The sequence below is a fragment of the Trichosurus vulpecula genome, chromosome 5 (genome assembly GCF_011100635.1).
Source record: "Trichosurus vulpecula isolate mTriVul1 chromosome 5, mTriVul1.pri, whole genome shotgun sequence".
Taxonomy (NCBI): Eukaryota; Metazoa; Chordata; class Mammalia; order Diprotodontia; family Phalangeridae; genus Trichosurus; species Trichosurus vulpecula.
In genome coordinates, this window is record NC_050577.1 from 305,224,990 (window position 1) to 305,247,575 (window position 22,586).

The 22,586-nt window shown below is 40.6% G+C and overlaps 1 pseudogene; it reads right to left on the bottom strand.

Annotated features, from left to right (window-relative positions):
* Positions 1 to 392: 392 nt before the first annotated feature.
* Positions 393 to 11,662, bottom strand: LOC118851400 (annotated as a pseudogene).
* Positions 11,663 to 22,586: the final 10,924 nt, after the last annotated feature.

Below are 22,586 nucleotides of genomic sequence, written 5' to 3' on the forward strand. Positions count from 1 at the left end.
AGGTCATATAGTCCAGCTCCCTCATTTTAAAGAAGTGGAAACTGAGACTTAGAAAAGGTAAGTGAATTATCCTGGGTTTGTAAGCTTATGGCAAAGATTGGATGTGAAGATAACCAGTGTAGTACTGTTTCCTCTGCCACTTACTATACTTTCTCTAGGTGTCTATAATTGCATACATGTTAAGTTGAATTAGGATTGAGAAAAGGCCACTTGATTTAGCAGTCTAGAGATTCCTGGTAACCTTACAGAGAGGTTTAAATAGAGCCATCAGGTCCAGAAGCAAAATTACATGGGGCTGAGAAGCCAGTGATGGGGAAGTGGAGTCAGGGAGTGTAGATGACTCTTCTCTGGGTTAGGCTGAGGAAGTAAGAAGAGATCTAAGCCAACAACTTTCAGTGATCACGGAGGGAAGTGAAGTAATTTGTTTTGTTTTGTTTTTTTACTGTAACAAATGTTTTCATTTCGCTTTTTATTTGCACTCTAATGTCATTATTTGCTCCCGTGCCATAAGCTTTTCTTTCTTCACTTTCTTCTGGGATATCTTTTTCTTTTGAGCAACCTCCTCTTCTGGTTTAGGAACAATTTGTTCCTGTTCAGTGAGCATCATCTCAATATGGCAAGGAGAACTCATGTATGGGTTGATTCGACCATGAGCCCTGTAAGTACGCCATCGCATTTTGGGAGCCTTGTTAACCTGGATATGCTCAATGACAAGAGAATCCACATCCAAACCCTTCAGTTCTGCATTACTCTCTGCATTTTTAAGCATATTCAGCAAGAATTCAGCACTCTTTTTGGGCCAGCGACCCTGTGTCCAACCCCACTGCTTAGCCTGGGCACACCTGCCAACTCCACCATTATACCGACGGAAGGGACCACACTGTTTCTTCAATGTGACGTCTTTCAAATACTTGGTAGCTTTTCGGATATGCATGCCCTTGATAGCTTGGGCTGTTTCACGGGTGTTCTTGAAGTGGACCCGGAGATTTGAACCCCTTGACTTGCATGATTTTGTGGGGTTCTCTGGATCAAGAGAGTACCTCACTATTTTAAATGATTACCTAGGATGACTCAAGGGAAGAGGAAGAGCCGTTTTGTTTTGTTTTAAGGATGCAGACACCTCTTCAAGACTCAAAATCAGAGGAGAATTGTCAATTACCGTTAGTGGATGGTTATTTCTCCCTATGAAATCACAAATCTAGTTCAAGAAAGGAGGGAGGGCAAAGGAGGAAAATTACCTGATCATGTTCACAGGTAACAGGGAAGAGGCCAATGGCAAGGGAAAGGTTAAAGATGGTAGAGTAAGGTAAATGATCCCAGAAGAAAATTCCCAGAGAAATTGAGGATGGTTAGCCTGGGTGGAGAGGCATCATAGATGTCTAGGAGGATTTGTAGGGTATTCAATTCGAAAATGGATTAGCTCGCTAATGTACAAGATGGTGGCTGGAAAGCAGGGACTAGTGTGAGCTCCCTGCCGAGTCCCTCCAAAAACCTATAAAAATGGCTCTTAACTAATTATAGAACTGCAGAACACACAAAATAGCAGAGGGAAGTAGGGCTCCAGCCCAGGACAGACTGGATGGTCCCTGGGTGAGGTCTATCCTGCATGGAGCTGGGAGCAGAGCTGAGCAGAGCAGAGTCCAGCATGGGTGGTGCAGACCAACGAGACCAGGAGATGGGCAGAGCGTGCCCTAGTGCCCTGAATCAGTGAGCTAGGGCAGGTACCAGACTTCTCAACCCACAAACACCAAAGACAACAGAGAAGGTTAGTGGGAAAAGCTACTGGGGACAGAGTGAAAAAAGGAGTTCGCAGTTTGGCTACCGCCCCCAGGGAAGTGGAGGTGGGGCAGCTACAGAACTACAGCTGCAGTTGCTTTCGGCCCCAGGCCCACCTGGTGGGAGGAATTAAGTGGCGGATCCAAGCAGGAGTGAAGAGCTTGCTGAAGATCTAAGTCTAGTCCAGGTTGGGGGCTTTTGGGGAAGGAGAAGTGCTGGTGTGGCAGAGCTGGTGCATCCCGCAAAGCTTGGAACATAGTTCTCTTAACTCTAGAAGCAGTCATACCCCGCTGAAAAACTCAAGGGTCAGATTAGTTGGCTGGGAATATGGCCAGGCAGTGAAAACGCACCCAGATTCAGTCTCAGACTTTGGAATCTTTGGTCTTCTTGACAAAGAAGACCAAAACATACAGCCAGAAGAAGTCAACAAAGTCAAAGACCCTACAACAAAAGACTCCAAGAAAAACATGAACTGGTCCCAGGCCATGGAAGAGCTCAAAAAGGATTTGGAAAAGCAAGTTAGAGAAGGAGAGGAAAATTTGGGAAGAGAAATGAGAAGGATGCAAGAAGACCATGAAAAACAAGTCAATGACTTGCTAAAGGAGACCCAAAAAATACTGAAAAATATACTGAAGAAAACAACACTTTAAATAATAGACTAACCCAAATGGCAAAAGAGCTCCAAAAAGCCAATGAGAAGAATGCCTTGAAAGGCAGAATTAGCCAAAAGGAAAAGGAGGTCCAAAAGACCACTGAAGAAAATACTATCTTAAAAATTAGATTGGAACAAGTGGAAGCTAGTGACTTGATGAGAAATCAAGATATTATAAAACAGAAACAAAGGAATGAAAAAATGGAAGACAATGTGAAATATCTTATTGGAAAAACCACTGACCTGGAAAATAGATCCAGGAGAGGTAATTTAAAAATTATTGGACTACCTGAAAGCAATGATCAAAAAAAGAGCTTAGATATCATCTTTCAAGAAATTATTAAGGAGAACTGCCCTGATATTCTAGAGCCACAGGGCAAAATAGAAATTGAAGGAATCCATCAATCGCCTCCTCAAATAGATCCCAAAAAGAAATCTCCTAGGAATATTGTCACCAAATTCCAGAGCTCCCAGATCAAGAAGAAAATCCTGCAAGCAGCCAGAAAGAAACAATTTGAGTATTGTGGAAACCCAATCAGAATAACCCAAGATCTAGAAGCTTCTACATGAAGAGATCAAAGGGCTTGGAATATGATATTCCAGAGGTCAATGGAGCTAGGATTAAAACCTAGAATCACCTACCCAGCAAAACTGAGTATCATGCTCCAAGGCAAAATAAGGATTTTCAATAAAATAGAGGACTTTCAAGCTTTCCCAGTGAAAAGACCCGAGCTGAATACAAAATTTGACTTTCAAACACAAGAATCAAGAGAAGCATGAAAAGGTAATCAAGAAAAAGAACAAGAAAAAGAAATTGCAAGGGACTTACTAAAGTTGAACTGTTTTATTTACATTACTACATGGAAAGATGATGTGTATGATTCATGAAACCTCAATATTAGGGTAGCTGAAGGGAATATGCATATATATGTATGTTTATGTATATATATATATATATATATATATGTATGTATATGTGAGTGTGTATGTATATATGTATGTGTATGTGTGTATATATATATATATATATATATATAGATATATAGATATATATTTAGAGAGAGAGAGAGAGAGAGAGCAGGCACAGGGTGAGTTGAAGATGAAGGAAAGATATATAAAAGAAATAAAGTCAAATTAAGGGATGAGAGAGGAATATATTGAGAGAGGGAAATAGGGAGAGATAGAATGGGGTAAATTATCTCGCATAAAAGTGGCAAGAGAAAGCAGTTCTGTAGGAAGAGAAGAGAAGGCAGGTGAGGGGGAATGAGTGAATCTTGCTCTCATCAGATTTGACCTGAGGAGGCAATACCATACATACTCAATTGAGTATCTTACCCCACAGGAAAAAGGAGGAAGAAGATAAAAAGGTGGGGGCGATGATAGAATGGAGGGCAGATGGGGGTGGAGGCAATCAAAAACAAACACATTCGAAAAGGGACAGGGTCAAGGGAGAAAATTCCAAAAGGGGGATAGGTTAGGAAGGAGCAAATTATAGTGTCTTTCACAACATGAGTATTGTGGAAGAGTTATACATAATGATATGCATGTGGCTTACGTTGAATTGCTTGACTTCTTAGGGAGGGTGGGAGAGAACGGAAGAGGGGAGAGAATTTGGAACTCAAAGTTTTAAAAACAGATGTTCAAAAACAAAAAAAAAAGTTTTGCATGCAACTAGAAAATAAAATACACAGGCAATGGGGCGTAGAAATTTATCTTGCCCTACAAGAAAGGAAAGTACAAGGGGATGGGAGGGGAGTGGGGTGACAGAAGGGAGGGCTGACTGGGTAACCCGGCCACCAGAATATATGCCATCTTGGAGTGGGGGGGGGGAGGGTAGAAATGGGGAGAAAATTTGTAATTCAAACTCTTGTGAAAATCAATGCTGAAAACCAAATATATTAAATAAAAAAAATTGAATGGGAAAAAAAAGAAAAAAAAAGAAAATGGATTAGCTCTGTCCTTCTTGGACCCAAGAGGGCAGAGCTAGATGAAATTAATGAAAGTTTCAAAGCAGCACATTAAGACATTATATAAAGGAAAAGAAGCAAGCAAACAAACAAAACTTCCCAACAAGAGCTATCTGCAAAGTGAATTGGGTTTCTCCTCACTGGAGGTTTTTGAACAAAGGCTTGATGTCCATTTGTTGGTTACCTTGTACAGGAAATTTTTGTTCTGGAGATTGGAGTAGGTGCCCATTTAGATCCCTTCTAACTCTGAAAGGCTGTATTTCAGTGACATGGGGCAGGATAGGATCAACGGAACAACAAAGGAATTGTTCTTAGAAAAGTAGAGGGCCAAATCTTCTTCAGAGACTGAATTCAGGAGGGAGAGGTAGGACAAGAGGCTGGCTCATATCATGGGATAGAGAAGAAGTATCTCACTAGAAAATGTCTTTCTTTACTCATTGAAGAAGGAGGTGAGGTCCTCTTCTGAGAGGGATAGAATAAAGGGTCATGTAAGGGACTTGAAGAGAAAGGAGGTTTGGAAAGTCATTTCAGGGAGTGTTAGAGTTAAAGAATAATAAAAGCATTTCTATGCAATAGTAATGGACTAGTGAAGCTTAGAAGTGTCAGCCTGCAGTGGACTTAGGTAGCAGAGTTGTGTGTCTTTCTCCAGTAATGTCTATCAACTCATGAATACAAATGGAGATGGCTGATGGTTCCAAGTGTGAGATTTGGCAAAATCTGAGTGGAAATAGCACTGGGAAGCACGCAATTCTGGAGGAAAGGACAGTGTATAGCTATACAAATATATATAAGTTGTGTGTGTATATGTATGTGTATATTCCTATAGTTATGTTTGTATATGTACATATATATGTATGCGCATGTATGTATGTCTGTATATGCATATATGTGTATATATGTGTGTACATATACATATATACACATATATACATATATACATGTATATATATATATATACACACACATACACACACACACACACACCTACTGGATTAAAATTTTAAAGGGCAGAAAATGAGGCCAGAATAGGAGTGCTGATCTGAAAGAACAGGGAAATGCGGACAGATGGGAAGACTGGGGGCCATCATGAAGATAAAAGTAATTTCAGAGGGAGAAATCAGGGGGTTGTGCTAAGAGAAATGGATTTCAAAATTCAAAATCCCATAGGCACATAGTCATGATGGATGATGACTGATCCTATGGATGCCTAAGGGAGAATATGTCATGGCATTGAGAAGGTTGATGATTATTGGATTATAGATCCCAAACTGATGGGGCCCCAGAAGCCATCTAGCCCAAAGTCCTCACCTTACAGATGAAGAAACTAAGGCCCGGGAGAGATAAATGACTTCTCCAAGTTTTTATGGTTGGGAAATGTCAGAGGCAGAGTTTGAACTCAGGTTTTCTGACTCCAGAGTCAATGTTCTTTCCATTGTACCTGACTATCTAGGCAATATCGACTTGAATATTGAAGTCTACAAGTACAATAAGCAGGGGTTTGGGGTAGAGGAAGACATGAAGGTACTGACATCTCTGCTTATTTGTCTAAGGTCCCAAGTATCTGAGGCTAGATTGGAACAGTGCTTTTTGACTTCCTGACACCTATGCACTGTGTAATGCCGCCTCTCAATGGATGATGAATGGGCATTTCTTACTGATGGATCAAAGATTCCAGGGGGCACAATGGAATGGGAAGGAAGAGAAGGGCAGGGGCTGGGGAGGGGCAGGACTGAGCTGGATGGGTTAAGAAAATTCAGAGAACTAGCAGGGAAAGCGGGCATTGTTAGCAAGTAATGTCTGCCCTTGAGCCTTAATTGACATCTTCTTCGCTCCTCATTGTGTCCTCTGGGGCCACACAGAGCAAGGTTAAGCCTTTTTTCATAGGTTCCAGCTTGTGCTACTAAACAGAAAAAGTGTTCATTTGCTTTTCAGTCCTGTCTGACTTTGTGACTGTATTTGGGGTTTTCTTGGCAATGATACTAGAGTAGTTTGTCATTTCCTTCTGTAGCTCATTTTACAGATTAGGAAATAGAGGCACAGTTAAGTGACTTGCTTAGGGTCACAGAGCTTTTCATGGGTCAGCCCTTCAAGTATCTGAGCAGGGAACCCTCTGCTTTAGTGTCAGGAAGACCTTCCTAGTTCTCATGGTGGTAGAACACCAAACTGTTATTATGTAGGGACTCTAGATATTATTTAATAGAAGATCAGGAGACTCTTTCCTTTCTCTGATCTGCAAGTGTTTGAGTCTGTGCCAGGAAACTCACTCCTGGCTGTCTCTGGCTTCTCACTTTTGCGAGTTTGTTAAATTTTTTCTTAATGAAAAAAAGTGTTTATTTTTCCTTAAACTTCTGTTTAATTGTGTTCAAAATGTTCTGTTCTGTTGTAAGGGATAAGGTCACTTCAGCAGAGAGAGTTTTGAAAAGAAACCAGTCACAAGTGGTGATGCCAGGGGAAATCAGCAGGTTTGGACTGGTGATTAAGGATTGTCTGTAAATCAAGTCTCCAGGCCAGGGAAAGGCTAGAACAATTGATTATTCAAAAAGAAAGGAATAAAAAACAGCCAAGGGGCAAAGAGATCTTTGGGGTTTGGAGGGAGCCTGGTCTGCTGTAGGTGAAGTCATGTTTTTTGAGGGAAGAGAGGAAGAGGAGAAGAGAGGAAAGAAGAATGCATGAAGTCATAGAGAGAGAAGTAGGACACTCGTTCTAGCTTATCATTAATCTCTTGTCTACCAGCTTACCTCCAATCTCCTTTGCTTGACATTGAAGGCACATATCAATCAGGCACCCCACCTTTGTAGTTTTATCTAGCCCTTCAGCCATCATTTTGCCCTCCAGCCAAACTGGACCCCTCTATGTGCCCCTAATATACTCTACTCTTTCCCATGTCTCCCTAATTTGGCTCACTCCATTTCCTCAGCCATGAGATGTCTCATGACCCCCTGCCCTTCAACCCTTTATATTTCTACTCATTTTTTAAAGCAGGAGTTCTCAACCTGGGGTCCATGGACTTGATTCTAAAAAGATAAATATGGATAACTGCCTTTCAATACAATTAATTTCCTTTGCAATCCACTGGATTTTATTGTATGCATTTGGAAATCTGATGCTGAGTAGAGTAGATAAAACAACAGCCCTGGAGTTAGGAGGACCTGAATTTAAACAGGGCCTCAGACATTTACTAATTGTGTGCTCTGGGCAAGTCACTTAACCGTGATTGCCTCCAAAATTAATAATTAATTAATTAAATATAGATGTGGTGCTGAGAAGGGGTCTCTTGGCTTCATCAGACCAAATATCAAGGGAACCATGACTCCAAAAACCAAAACAAAATCAAATATTACACAAAGTGGCCGTCTGCTTCTGCTTTGAAGACCATAAATGAGGATAACCCCACTGGTTCTTCACTCTGCTGTCTGGAGCTCCAAACAGTCACCTACAACTAGAGGTGGGAAGGATCTCAAGGGCATTTAGTGCAGATCCCTCATTTTGCATAGGACTAATTCAGCATGCAGGGATTTCTAGTTTTGCCCTCTGATGGCCAAGGAGATTGAGTCTAATTCTTTTTCCATGTGGCAGCCCTTCGGATACCTAGAAAAATTAAACATGTCCCATATCTTGTCTTTTATTGTCTAAACATGATTATGCTATGGCCAGGGCTCCAGTCTCTTCTTCTGAATGTGCTTGCACTTATTACTGCTCTTCCTAAAATGTGAATCTCAGAACTGAAATCAGAGAGACAAAGACAGAGACAGAGAGAGAGAGAGAGAGAGAGAGAGAGAGAGAGAGAGAGAGAGAGAGAGAGAGAGAAGGGGAGGGGAGGGGTGAGGAGAGGAAAGGATGGTGAAAAGGGTAAAAGAAGGAGGAGAGAGGAGAACAGACAGAGACAAGGAGAGAAAGAAACAGAGAGAGGGGAGAAAGATCAACAGGTCAGATGGATTTAATGTTATCATGATCAATAAATAATGAATTTATTATCTCTGCTGTCTACTTTCGGCTGCCATCTTTATGCCACAATACAATGTCATCTTTTAAAAATTAAAGCTGATAATTATGTAAATTACTTTCTACTCATATTCAGTAACTCCCAGAGGTCTATCATCTCTAATTTTTCTAAATTCCCATGTAGGTCCTCAACTTACTTCTTTGTTTTTCTTTTGGTTATCTTTCTATAAATATGAAAGGGGTGCATTGATTTGCCCTATTATTATTTTCTTTTGAAAACTTTTCTCCCTCTAATTAAATTAACTTTTTACTTTAAGTGTTTAGAATTATTTAATAATATTAGTTGCAACTATGTATTTTATTATTATTATTTATTTAATATTTTTAGTTTTCAGCGTTGATTTCCACAAGATTTTGAATTGCAAATTTTCTCCCCATTTCTACGCTCTGCCACTCCAAGATGGCATATATTCTGATAGCCCTCCCTTCTGTCACCCCACTCCCCCCACCCCCTTTTTCCTTACTTTCTTGTAGGGTAAGGTAGATTTTTATGACCAATTGCCTGTATATCTTATTTCCCAGTTGCATGCAAAAACAACTTTTTTTTTGAACATCTGCTTTTAAAACTTTGAGTTCCAAATTCTCTCCTCTCTTCCCTCCCCACCCACCCTCCCTAAGAAGACAAGCAATTCAACATAGGCCACACATGTATCATTACATAAAATCCTTCCATGACACCCAAGTTGTGAAAGACTAAATACATTTTGTTCCCTCCTATCCTGTCCCCCTTTATTCAATTTTATCCCTTGACACTGTCCCTTTTCAAAAGTGTTTTCTTTTGATTACCTCCTCCCCTTATCTGCCATCCCTTCTATCATCCCCCTCTTTTTTATGCCCTTCCTCCTCCTTTCCTGTGGGGTAAGATATCAAATTGAATGTGTATGTTATTCCCTCCTCAGGCAAAATCCGATGAGAGCAAGATTCACTCATTCCTCCTCACCTGCCCCCTCTTCCCTTCCAATGAACTGCTTTTTCTTGCAACCTTGCTACCCCATTCTATCTCTCCCTTTCTCCTTCTCTCAATATATTCCACTCTCATCCCTTAATTTGATTATTTTTAGATATCATCCCTTCATATTCAACTCACACTGTGACATCTATCTATCTATCTATTCCCTTCAGCTCCCATAATACTGAGGTCTCATGAATTACACACATCATCTTTCCAGGTAGGAAAGTAGACAAAACAGTCCAACTTTAGTAAGTCTTTTATGATTTCTCTTTCTTGTTTACCTTTTCATGCTTCTCTTGATTCTTGTGTTTGAAAGTCTAATTTTCTATTCAGCTCTGGTCTTTTCATCGAGAAAGCTTGAAAGTCCTCTATTTTATTGAAAATCCATATTTTTCCTTGGAATGTTATACTCAGTTTTGCTGGGTAGGTGATTCTAGGTTTTAATCCTAGCTCCATTGACCTCTGGAATATCATATTCCAAACCCTTCAACCCCTTAATGTAGAAGCTTCCAGATCTTGTATTATCCTGATTGTGTTTCCACAATACTCAAATTGTTTCTTTCTGGCTATTTGAAGTTTTTTCTCCTTGATCTGGGAGCTATGGAATTAGGCAACAATATTCCTAAGAGTTTTCTTTTTGAGATCTTTTTCAGGAGGTGATGGGTGGATTCTTTCAGTTTCTGTTTTGCACTCTGGCTCCAGAATATCAGGGCAGTTCTCCTTGATAATTTCTTGAAAGATGATATCTAGGATCTTTCTTTCATCATAATTTTTAAATTATCTCTCCTGGATCTATTTTCCAGGTCAGTGGTTTTTCCAATGAGATATTTCACATTGTCTTCCATTTTTTCATTTCTTTGTTTCTGTCCTTTGGACCTCCTTTTCTATTTGGCTAATTCTGCCTTTCACAACATTCTTCTCCTCATTGGCTTTTTGGAGCTCTTTTGCCATTTGAGTTAATCTATTTTTAAGGTGTTATTTTCTTCAGTATTTTTGGGTCTCCTTTAGCAACTCATTGACTTGTTTTTCATGGTTTTCTCACATCACTCTCATTTCTGTTCCCAATTTTTTCTCTACTTCTCTTACTTGCTTTTCCAAATCCTTTTTGAGCTCTTCCATGGGCTGAGACTAATTCTTATTTTTCTTGGAGGCTTTTGGTGTAGGCTCTTTGACTTTGTTGACTTCTTCTGGCTGTATGTTTTGGTCTTCTTTGTCACCAAAGAAAGATTCCAAAGTCTGAGTCTGAATCTGAGACCATTTTCACTGCCTGGCCATGTTCCCAGCCAACTACTTGACCCTTGAGCTTTTTATCGGGGTACAACTGCTTGTAGAGTAGAGAGTGCTTTGCCCCAAGTTTGAGGGGCTGTGCTGCTATTTTCAGAGCTATTTCTACACAGCAAGCTTTGCCACACCAGTTTTCCTTCTCCCCCCAGAACCGCCAACCAGGATTGAGGCCTAGATCCAGGCAGGGCAAAGAAGGCTTTGCACTCCTGCTCTAATTCACCACTTAATTCCTCCCACCAGGTGGGCCTGGGGCCCAAGGCCACTGCAGCTGTAGCTCTGGAAGCAGCCTCATAGCTTCACCACCTCCACTGCCCCCAGGGTGGTGGCCAACCCAGAACTCCTTTCAGTCTATTCCAACAGCTTTTCCCAGTAACCTTCTGTGTTCTCTTTGGCATTTGTGGATTGAGAATTGTGGCAACTGCCACAGCTCACTGATTCAGGGTGCTATGCCTGTTCTGCCTGATTCCCCATCTGGTCAATCCTGGCATGGCCCATGCTGGGCTGTGCTCTGCTCCGCTTCCAGCTCCGTGTGATAGACCCTTCCCAGTGACCATCCAAGCTGTCCTGAGCTGCAGCCCTGCTTCCCTTTGCTATTTTGTGGGTTCTGCAACTCTAGAATTTGTTCAGAGCCATTTTTATAGGTTTTTGGAGGGACCTGGGAGGGAGCTTAAAGAAGTCCCTGCTTTCCAGCCATCATCTTGGCTCCACCCCCCTAGTTGCACCTATAGTAAGTATTAATATTGATTCATTTTCTATAGCACAATGCAATTTCCATGCTTGTCACTTTTTATTTTATCTACATTTACCATAGCCTTATTCAAAATCATAATTGCTAATCCCACATCTTTGAGTTCAGCTTATTTTCCCTCAACTCTCATTTTAACTCTGCGAGTCTTTGTATTTCTCTGAAACCAAATAAAGTTTGATTTTGCTTTCTAATCCATTCTTCTGTCTTCTTCTACTTTATTGGTGAGTCTATCTCATTCACTTATGATTGTTAATTGTTTACTTACCTTCATCATGTGCCATTATACATTTTGCTCTCTTTGCTCCCACTCCCCTCTTTACACAGATACGAAGAAGGCAGAAGAGATGGACTTTGCCTGATACTTGTGATCTTATAAGTGAAACAAATTGTTTTCTCTGTGTAACAGCATTTCTCTTTTCCCCTAACTTTGTCATTGATCTCAGCTTTTTCCTTTTTTTCTCTTTCCTTTTAACCTGCCTTTTACATTCCTTAGGAAAAGCTTTTATAAGAGGCATCATGTAAACTGCTCTTGAAGGATGTGGCCTGAAAAGTGTTAATATCCAGATTATTAGAGGTGGGTGCATGTGTGTGTGTGTGTGTGTGTGTGTGTGTGTGTGTGTGTGTGTAGCGGCAGACTCTACCCCAAAATAAGAGATTGTATTCAGAAAAGCCCAGAGGTACAAGAGCACAGGATGAGCTATGTGCTTCTCCTGTGTCTCTTCTCTTTGTCTTCTAAACTCTCTTCAGTTTGGCTTGTGACCTCATCATTCAATCAGAACTGCTCTTTCCAAAGTTACCAATCATTTTTAAATTGCCAAATCTACTGGCCTTTTCTCAGTCCTCAACCTTCTTCATCTCTGCAGCCTTTAACACTATTGGTCACCCTCTTTTCCTGAATCCTCTCTCCTCTCTAGGCTTCCCTGACACTGTTCTCTTGTTTCTCTACCTTCTTGTCAGACTGCTCCTTCTCAGGCTCCTTTGCTGGATCCTCATCCATGTCATGATCACTAACCAGGGGGGTTTTCCCAAGGTTCTGTCCTAGTCCAACTTCTCTTCTCATGCTATGTTATATTTCGTGGCAAACTCATCATCTCCTATCCATTCAATTATCCTCTCTAGTCAGCTGATTCCCAGATCCATATATCCAGCCCTGACCTCTTTCCTGAGCTTCCGTCCCACTTCTGTCTCACTTAGGTCTCACTTCCATCTCACTCCCGTCTCACTCACAAACTGCCTTTGATGACATTTTAAAATAAATGGCTTGTAGACATCTGAATCGCGGCATGTCCAAAACAGAGTTCATTATTTTATCTCAGCATTGTTCCTTCTTCCCCAATCCCCTATTACTGTCAAGGACAGCATCATCACCCCAGTCCCACAAAAGCTTGCAAGCTCAGTGTCATCAACTTCTCACTCGCTCTTACTCTGAGCTTGGTGTCACTTCTTGTCACATCCAACTTCGAACATCTCCCATACATAGCCCCTTCTTCTGACCTATGTAGATGCCTGCCCTGCTTCAAGAGCCTTTTATTTGTGCTGACTCAAGTCTTTCTCTACTCCAATGTATCCTCCACTCACCTGTCAAAGCGATTTTCCTGAACTACAGATCTGGCTATGTCACCTCTCCTGCTACCAAGTAAACACCAATGACTCCTTATTCCCTTTAGCAGCAGATTAAAGACCTCTGTTTGGCACCATCTGGCCTCTTGCCATCTCCAGCCTTCTCACACATTATTCCTCCCACACACTTCAGAATCTAGTTCTTCTGGCCTCCTTACTCTTCATCACACACAATACTCTAGCTCATAACTGTGTCTTTGCACTCAATCCCTACCACAGTGTCCCTTTTCACTTCTGCCACTTTATTCCTCTGGCATCCTTCAAGACTCAGCTCCAGCCTCACATTTTCCAGGAGTCTTTTCCTGCCCCTGTCTTCTTAAAGTGCCATTTTTTTTTCAGGTGCTATTCCATCTACTCTGTATATAGCTTGAATGTTCCTGGTAACTTGTATATCTCTTCCATTAGGATGTAACATCCTTGAGGGCAGGGACTGTGTTTTTCGTTTTCTTACTATGATAGGAGACAGGTCAATGAAAGTCCTATCCTAAGAGCATTACAGGGGACCCCACCTGGCTACAGGATAAGTCTGCTTCTGAAAGCTGATGGTGATGTGGACTAGTGGGGTTGCACTTCCCCCTCCTCCTTTCCCTTCTTCCTTCTCACTTTCCACTCTAAAGGCTGTAGAGAATGTCTGTTTACCTATCAGCTTACTTCTAGGTATTTTTATTGATTGCTTAACTGAATGTGCATACAAAAAGACATTGTCAAGTGTCTCAATCAGTTTCTTTCTTTCTTGCTGGTGATTGAGGAAGTGACAGCTCTGTATTCCCAGGTAGGGAAAGAGAGGTAGATAACGTCTCCTGCTGCCTTAAGACTGTAGTAATTTGATATCTGGCCTGGATTCTCTCTGGGCAATATAACCCTGTCCCTTACCTTCGTATTTTCAGGATTTAGCACAGTTATTGGCACATGTTAAGTACCAAATTTGTTCTTGTTTACTGTCTGACTTGTGAGCTCATTGTGAAGTGTGGTTTACATTTGAACAGGAATAATGAGAGATACTCTTAGAAATTAAGGTTGAAGTAACACCATGGAGGAACTAGGACACCATGATCAGAAGTTTGCACTTTATCTTAGATACAATAGGGAGCCACTGGAAGTTTTTGATTAGGAGTGTCATGGTCAGACATGGGACTTAGGGAAATTACTTCTAATGGAATGATATGAATGTGATATGAAGGACAGATTCAGTTCAATTCCAGTGAACCTGGCAAACATTTATGAAGCCAACATGATGTAACAGGCACTGGCAGAGGCTCTGGGGAATTGGTACAAGGAATGATAAAGTCTGTATTAGCAAGGGAGGAGAGAAGGAAGACAACATGGAAATACATATGCATAAGCAGAACAAATATAAAGAGAATACAGAGAAATGAGCTAAATATTAGTGATTTTGGGAAGGAGGACACTAGCAGTTGGAGATATCCATAAAGGCTTAATGCAGAAGATGATACTTGAGTTCTATCTTGAAGGAAGAAAAGATTTCATGAGTCAGAAGTGAAGAGGAGGAGGAGCTATGCATTCTGGGTGTGGAAGATGGTCAGGCATGGAGATGGGAGACAAAGTGTTACCTACCAAGAAGAAAGAGGCCAGTGGAGGTGAATCACACAATGCAGCAGGAGGAGTTCTGCCCAATAAGTCAAGAAAGATAAGTTGGGACTAAGTTCTTGTGAAGAGTTTTATAAGCCAAATAGAAGAATATATATTTTTCCCCCAGGAAATAAGGAGCCATTTGGATTTTACTGAGTAGGAGAGGGATAGGGTCAGAACAGCACTGAAGGAGAATAATTTGGTAACAGTGGAGGATGGAGTGAAGTGGGGACAGCCTCCAGGCAGGGAGACCAATGAAGAGGCTATGGTGATTGTCTTGGTAAGAGGTGATCAGGACTTGAACTAAATTGGTAGTTGTGTGAGTGAAGACAAGAGTCAGGTATAAGAGATAATGTGAAGGAAAAAGGAAAGATTTGTCAGCTGATGAGATATGTGGCATGAGAGAGAGGGTGAAGTCAAGGATAACACTGAAATTATAAAGATGAGTGACTGGGAGAAGGGTGATGCTGCTGTGGGAGGGGAAAGGAGGCTTTGGGGGGAATTTGAGATATTTCTGTCACATCAGTTTCAAAGTCCAAAGGCAATCGGTGATGTCGAACTGAAACTCAGAGAAAAGACTGAGGTTGGATCTTGGTATCATCAACTAATTAAATCCAATGGAAATAATGAGGTCTCCAAGAGAGAGTACATAGGGATAGGAGAGCAAAGGACTCAGGACAGAGCCTTGGGGAACACCCACATGTAGGGGGTACAATCTACATGATAAGCCAACAAAGGAGGATGAGTTGGAACAATCATACAGGCAGTGGGTTAAGCAGGAGAGATGTGTCACAAAAACCCAGAAAGGGAAGAGTATCTAGAGAGAGAGAGTGGTTAGTAACATCAAAAGCAAAGAGAAATTGAGAAAAATGGTTCCTGAAAAAACAGAGCTTTCGATTTTGCAACCAGACATCATTGGTGACTTCGGAGAGAGTAGTTTCAGTTTAGTGATGAAATTGGAATCCTAGATTGATAGGTATATAAATACTATAAATATACATGTAGATAGATAGACATTAAAATATAATCATGGAAATTATATTCTCCTTGGTCCTGAACACTTTATAATTTATTTTAAGCATACATATCTACATCTGTATTTATAATCTCCATCTCCACATCTGTACTTAGCTATTTCAATATAGCTTGAGGCATCTATCTATGCACATACAATTTATATGTTGCACACTTTCAAATAAAATAATATATAATGCACACATTTAAAACAAGTTATATATAATACACACATGCAGATACACATAATCTATTTATATGTATACACACAAGCACATAAATGTTTATTATAAACCTCATAACACTCAACAAATATGAACAAAGAAACAAACAAAATATAGCCTTAATCTCCAAATAAAACCATAAAATCCAAATTTTATGTTTTGATTGTAAAAAATAATAACATCGCATAAACCTGACCTGAATTGAGTACCATATTTGCCCAGCATTTCTGCCCGAAGCTGCCAGTGGGATGAGGAAGGTCTAGTGCACTTGTTGGCTTAGCTTTTCATTTCATTTCTTTTTTAATTGGGTCTCATTCAATGAACAGACTGTTCTTTCAGTTTCTCATTTCTCAGCATCTGAGTTTCTCTGCTCTTGAGTTGGTTCTTTTTTCTCTTTTTTTTCTTTTTCCTCCATGGGTCACATTTCCGTTGCTCAACACAACATAACTCTTCCTTTGGATTAATGTACCATAATTTATTCAGCCACTTGCCAATTCTTGGACAAATAGGTGTACTCTTAAAAAATTCCTTTTACAAATAAATGAGCTTTCACCATTCAGTCCAAAAAGATGTATGCCTTCTTGTTTGCTGTATCCTTATGATAATGGCCCATCAATGGAATCAGAACAACCACAGTGCATGATCAATTGTAATATTTCTTTCCATTCTTTTCTCTTGTTTTGAAAAAAAAAGTGGAAAAAAACACTGAGTCACAGAAAGATGAAGAGACTTTCCCCCAATGCTAGTGGCAGGGTCAGGATCCCCCTTTCTGAGCTCCCAGCCCACCATTCCTTCCATTTCACACAAATGGGTAAACAATTAAAGTTTTAGAAATTATTAACAATTGGTCATTTTCATTTCTGGCCACCTTCCTAGAATGACCTCCCAGTTCTTCCACTGCCTTCTTACTCTAGGAGAGGAGCTGGCCTCTGCTGCTTGTCAGCCTGCCTGATGCATGACAGAACATTGGCTCAGGAGGAAGCAGAGAGATGAAATAGCAGGGGAGAGACTGGTGGAGAACAATTAACTTGAAACAGATGGTATGGCAAAAGCAGGTCGGGCACTATCTCCTGAAGGCTGAAAGCTATACCTGCCTAGCCATTCTGCAGTCCCCTGAAATAGTGTATATCTTTATCAATTACTTTAAGATATATTAAGATATTACTTTAAGATATTTAAGATATTATTGTAATAAACTTCATATGAGGATTTCTTAAATGTCAGAGCTATGAAGCACTTATTTCTCAGAATCAAGAGCTAGAGACAAACCATGGAGCCACATCCCCTTATTCCACAGAAGGGTAAACTGAGGCCCAGAAAAGGGCATATTTGCCATGCTTACCCTACTCTGGCTCACTCCACCATGCTGTCTTCTCATCTCCTTTTTTTCCCCTAGTCCCCAGAAGCTGTCTGGAGCATCCACCTAGGTTTAACCATGTTGGCTAGTTGGTTGATAATGAAACAGAGAATAGTCTTATAGCCAAAGGCCCAGTTAAGAGACATGTAGATGAGGTCCTAGGCTAGGCAGTGGAAGCTTCCTTACTTTTGGAGACACTTTCAATGAGAGGTGGCTTCCTAGCAGATGGCATGTGATGAAGTCTGGGGCTTGCGCCTTGGGTGGATCTCAGCTCTGATGGAATGTTCATGATGATATTAGCCCTCAAAAGGAAAAAAATCTCTACCTGCAAGTGAGATCTGTAGACTCTTCTCTGAGCATCTATATCAGAGAGAGGCATAGGCTTCATCCATTAGAGATGGAGATTCAGAAGCCAAGTAACCCCCTAATCCTTCTCCACTGTCTCATTGTGGCATCATGTTCCTCAGTTTTCAAAGACTAGGAAGCTGGAGATTTTTTATGGTGGTCTTTCCACACAGAAGACTTCACACACAGGCCTCACAATCAACTGTACAGCTGACAACTTAGGATGAGCCTAGTCACATTGGCTGCTGAAGATTGTTTGGCTCTGGTAACTCACAGAGGCATCTAATGCATGTAAAGTAGTTGGTTCTCTCATGTGATGGGAAGGTTCATAAAAATGACATTACAGGTTGATAAGGAATTCAAGGTTACCTGGTCCAACTTGTACCAAAACAGGAATCCTCTCTACAGCTTCTCAGTGAAATGGCCACCTAGCTCCATGTTGAAGATTTTCAGTGAAAAGAAACATATGATCCATCAAAGAGCTGATTCCAGTGCTGGATACATTGTTCCTGGGAATTTTTGCCATATGTCAGCTGAAGTCTACACCCCTGATCTTATTTGCTGTTAGTTTTTTTTGCTTTGGCTCAGATAGAATGATTTCAGTCTTTCTTCTCTCTAACAGCCTTTCAAATACATGAAGGTAGAAACCATGCCCAGTGTTCTCTTCTGGCTCAATATTTCATTTATCTTCAACTAATCATTATCTAGTCAGTTCTTCAGACTCTCCCCCAATCTGTCAATTCCCTTCTGAATATGTTCTCATTTATTAATTTCCTTTCTAAAATGAGGTGTCCAGAATGGAATATGAACAGGGTCAGAATGGGGCAGAGGTCTTGGAATAGACAAACAGATGAAGGAAGGAAGGGACAAAGGGAGGGAGGGAGAAAAGGAAGGAAGAGGGAAGGAAGGATGGAGGAAGGGAACATCTGGGCTGCAGCTGACTGACCATTGTCCAATGAGAGGCTGAGGGTCTGTCTTACTAATTCTATTTACCAGGTTATTCTGGAAGGATATACTCATGAAAGCAAGGACACTTTGTGATGTCCTTCTTGGGAAGAGCTGGAATTCCCTTGAGACTTCAAAGAGAATGAGCCTGGGAAAAGAGGCTGGAGGTGTTCGTGGGGAGCTTTGGATGCTGCACTAAGGAATTTGTCTCATGTTGTAGGCAGTGGAAAGCCACTATTGTTTATGAAGCAGAATAGGGAGATATAGAGACCTCCTTGGGAGGATAAATCTGCCAGCATTTAAAAAAGGCAGCCAGGGAAACGTCAAATTGGTATAGCCAGTAACAACACTACCACCACGTTGAGTAGAAGGGAGAGGTCAGTTTGTTGGGAGGAAAGCCTCTTACTATCACCTCAGATACACGTAGTATCCTAATGGAGGCTTAATGTTATTGAATATCTCCTCAATAAACATTCATTCAGATCCTACTTTGTATCTACCTTCTTCATTTCTGACCTGGATGAACTCCTCTACCTTCCATCATGCTCTCCAGAATCTCATCAGTCTTCAAAATCACATCAACCCTGAAACTCCCACCTACTCAGTACCCCCTGATTCTAAGGCCCCTCCCTCCCTGTGACTGGAAGAGGATGGAAGGTAGATATCACCAAGCTCTTCCTAGAACTTCCATTTAAGGAGGACACCCTCTATCCATTTCCCACCCAGCTGCATTCCTCTGGATCAAGGATGGGGAGCCTGTGTCCTTGAGGCCACATGTGGCCCTCTAGGTCCTCAAGTGTGGACCTTTGACTGAATCCAGACTTCACAGAACAAATCCCCTTCATAAAAAAAAATTTGTTCTATAAAACTTGGACTCAATCAAAAGTCCACACCTGAGGACCTAGAAGGCTAAGTGTGGCCTCAAGGCCACAAGTTTCCTAGCCTTGCTATGGACTAAATCCCACCAGGCCAATCCAGGAGCCCTCTTTATCACTTCTCACCCCCACCTTTTGCATCCTTTCATGTGTTATTTTCTCCCTTTAGATTGTAAGCTCCTTGAGGGAAGGTTTTGTGTTATGCCTTTTTACCTCCAGTGCTTAGCACAGTGCCTGCAACATAGTAGGTGCTAAATAAATGTTTGTTGACTGACTCCACTCAATTCCAAAATTCTTAGCCTATAAGACCCACTGTATGTGTGGCCTGAGAAGATATCTTTGGATGAGGTCACCCATTTTCAGTGTTTATTAGACCTAATAATGGGCACCCTATCCTCAGGTTTAATTTGATCTTGTCAGTGAGATTGACTAGCAAGTGATGGTGATGGAAAACAAAACAAAACAAAGCATGATTAATCACTTGAGACTTTAAGAAGCTCTTTAAGGCTGTGATATGAGATCATGCTACCCATCATAACTTATGAGTTTGAGAAGTATTCACTATGAACTCAAGGATCATAGGATTTTTGTCAATGAAAGGGGCCTCTGAGGCTATCTGATCTGAGCCTATCATGTTACAGAGGAAGAAACTGAAGCCCAGAGAGGAGAGGAGATGCTGTAGGGTCAAGCTTTGTGGTCAGTGCCAGAACTGGGAGTTAAACCCTGGTGTGATGAGATCACTTCCAATGAACTTTCTATTACCATGATGGATCACATCTAGGTAATAACAGTTTGTGTATTCCATTGGTACCCTCACATACAAAAAAGAGACCTAGAGGAAGGCCCCAACAATGTTATATGGGCTCTTCTCTAAAGGGCTTACAGGAGGATTTGAAAAAGAACAGCTCAGGCTGAGAAAGCATGCATTGGTATTGGCTTCTGTGTTTGGAAGAAGGCCCAAGACCAAGGAGACCAAAGAGCTATCTGACAAGAGTACTGAGGACCATCGAGGCCATAGCCTATGCTCGTTACAACCACTTTTTGATGTAGTTTGAAAGGTTGGGGCTATTATGGCCATTTTAGACATGAAAAAGCCAAGTAATTTGTCCACAGTCACGTAGAGGGGAAGTTACCGATGTGGGTCTCAAATGGCTATCTTCTAAATTTCTTGTTCTGTCTCTTGTACTACACTGACCAGAAGCACCACCATCACTGACCAGTTCTTATATGATCCTCATCTATCTCTCACCAGGTTCTACTCCTGGAAAGAGGGCTGGGATGGGGATAGATATGTTCACTCGGCCTTACACGTTTCCATATTTCACAGCCTGATAGGTGAAGCCTAGTGGGACACACACAGGCTGACAACACAACAACAACAACAAAAAATGAATTTTAAAAAGAGCAAAATATGGGAGATGACAACATTATCGCTATGATAGCTGGAATGCCCAGTAGAAATTCCAGAATTCATGTTTGAATGTAAAAAGGGGAGGGGTAGTTTTGGGGAAAGCCCCGTACACCTAGAAATGGTCACTGTTCACAAAGGTGTCTTCTTTTTCTATTCCCTGTCTTTCCAAGGGCCAACATTGTTTGAGGATTCTGCTCCACCCCATTCCCCTCACCCAAATGCACACTAATAGGAACCATACTTGATATAGCATATCCATTGTCATAGGGCATCCAAGCACTCTCTGGGAGCCCCATTTTTTCCAAATCGCTATTTGCAGTTTGAACAGGTAAGGTGAGTATTTCCTGCACACCATAGGTAGATATTTTGAAAATAAAGGCAGATTGAGCCCTGTGCCCTTTTTGCATTTTACTGACAAATTATATTATTGGCTTGCCTGCCTGTCTGCCAAATTGCCTTTTCTTTCCCTTTGCTTCTCTTCTATTCTCTCCCCTCCCTTCCTCATGGTAAAGGGAGGACAATGCATTCTAGGTACCAAACTTAGGACACAGCATTTAGGGTTTGGGGCTCTACATGCTGTCATCTATGCTTTTTTGTTACGTCAACATTGTCCTTTGGATGTTTAAATTTCTCAGTATTTTTAATATAAATTCAGGTTGTATTTTTCCATAAACTTCCCCCACCACATTTATTCATAAATGTGTGACTGAATATTTAAACAGAATCATTACATTCATTCCTTTCTCAATGTTGAACCTTCTCTGCATCACTGATAAATACCACCAAACTAAAACAAACTGGTCCTTGTGATTATGACATGATATGATATGACATAACATGACACAACACATCATAAAATAACATAAGGTAACTTAATGTAATGTAACATAATATAACATAATGTGATGTAGCTGGGTGGCTCTGTGGATAGAGAGCTGGGCTTGGAGTCAGGAAGACTCATCTTTCTGAGTTCAAATCTGGCCTTAGACACTTACTAGCTATATGACCCTGGGCAAGTCACTTAACGCTGTTTGTCTCAGTTTCCTCATCTGTAAAATGAACAGGAGAAGGAAATGACAAACCATGCCAGTACTCTGCTAAGAAAACCCCAAATGGGGTCATGAAGAGTCAGGCACAATTGAAATGACAGAACGATAGAGATAATATTAAACACACATACATACATATGCACATTTTTTGTTAGAACTTGTTTTATTTTCCTTTGGCATCAAGATGCATATGTATTATTGGTATATGGTTCTCTTTCTTTATTTTTTCCCTCCCAGGTTTAGGTATTAATATTACATTTGCCTCGTGAAGTGTGTGCCTTTCTAAATTTGTAAGGAACAATTTATGCAAACTAGATATTAGCTATTCTTTAAACATTTCCCAGAATTCAGCTCTAAGTCCATCCAGATCAGGGTCTGGCACATTTTCTTTTTCCATTTGGTTATTACTTTATAGCTTGTTGGATTTTATTTCTGTGATTAGACTGTTTATAAAAGCTATGATATGTTCTCTTAGTTTTGATACTAAACATTGACAGTTAAAAAGTTTAGATTTTCTAATATAGTGTTGTATACAAGAGGTTCTGATATATATTTTATATATATATATATATATATATATATATATATTTAATTCTCATCTCTTCCAATTTTACTTTGCTCATTTAAAAAGTTTGGTAATTTTATTTTCCTTTCTTTAAAAAAAAATCAAGTTATCTAAAGATTTTGTTACTATTTTCAATTAATCAGCTTTTAATTTTTTGGCACATAGTCCTTTTGCTTCTATTTCATTTATGTATCTTTTCATTTTTTAAGT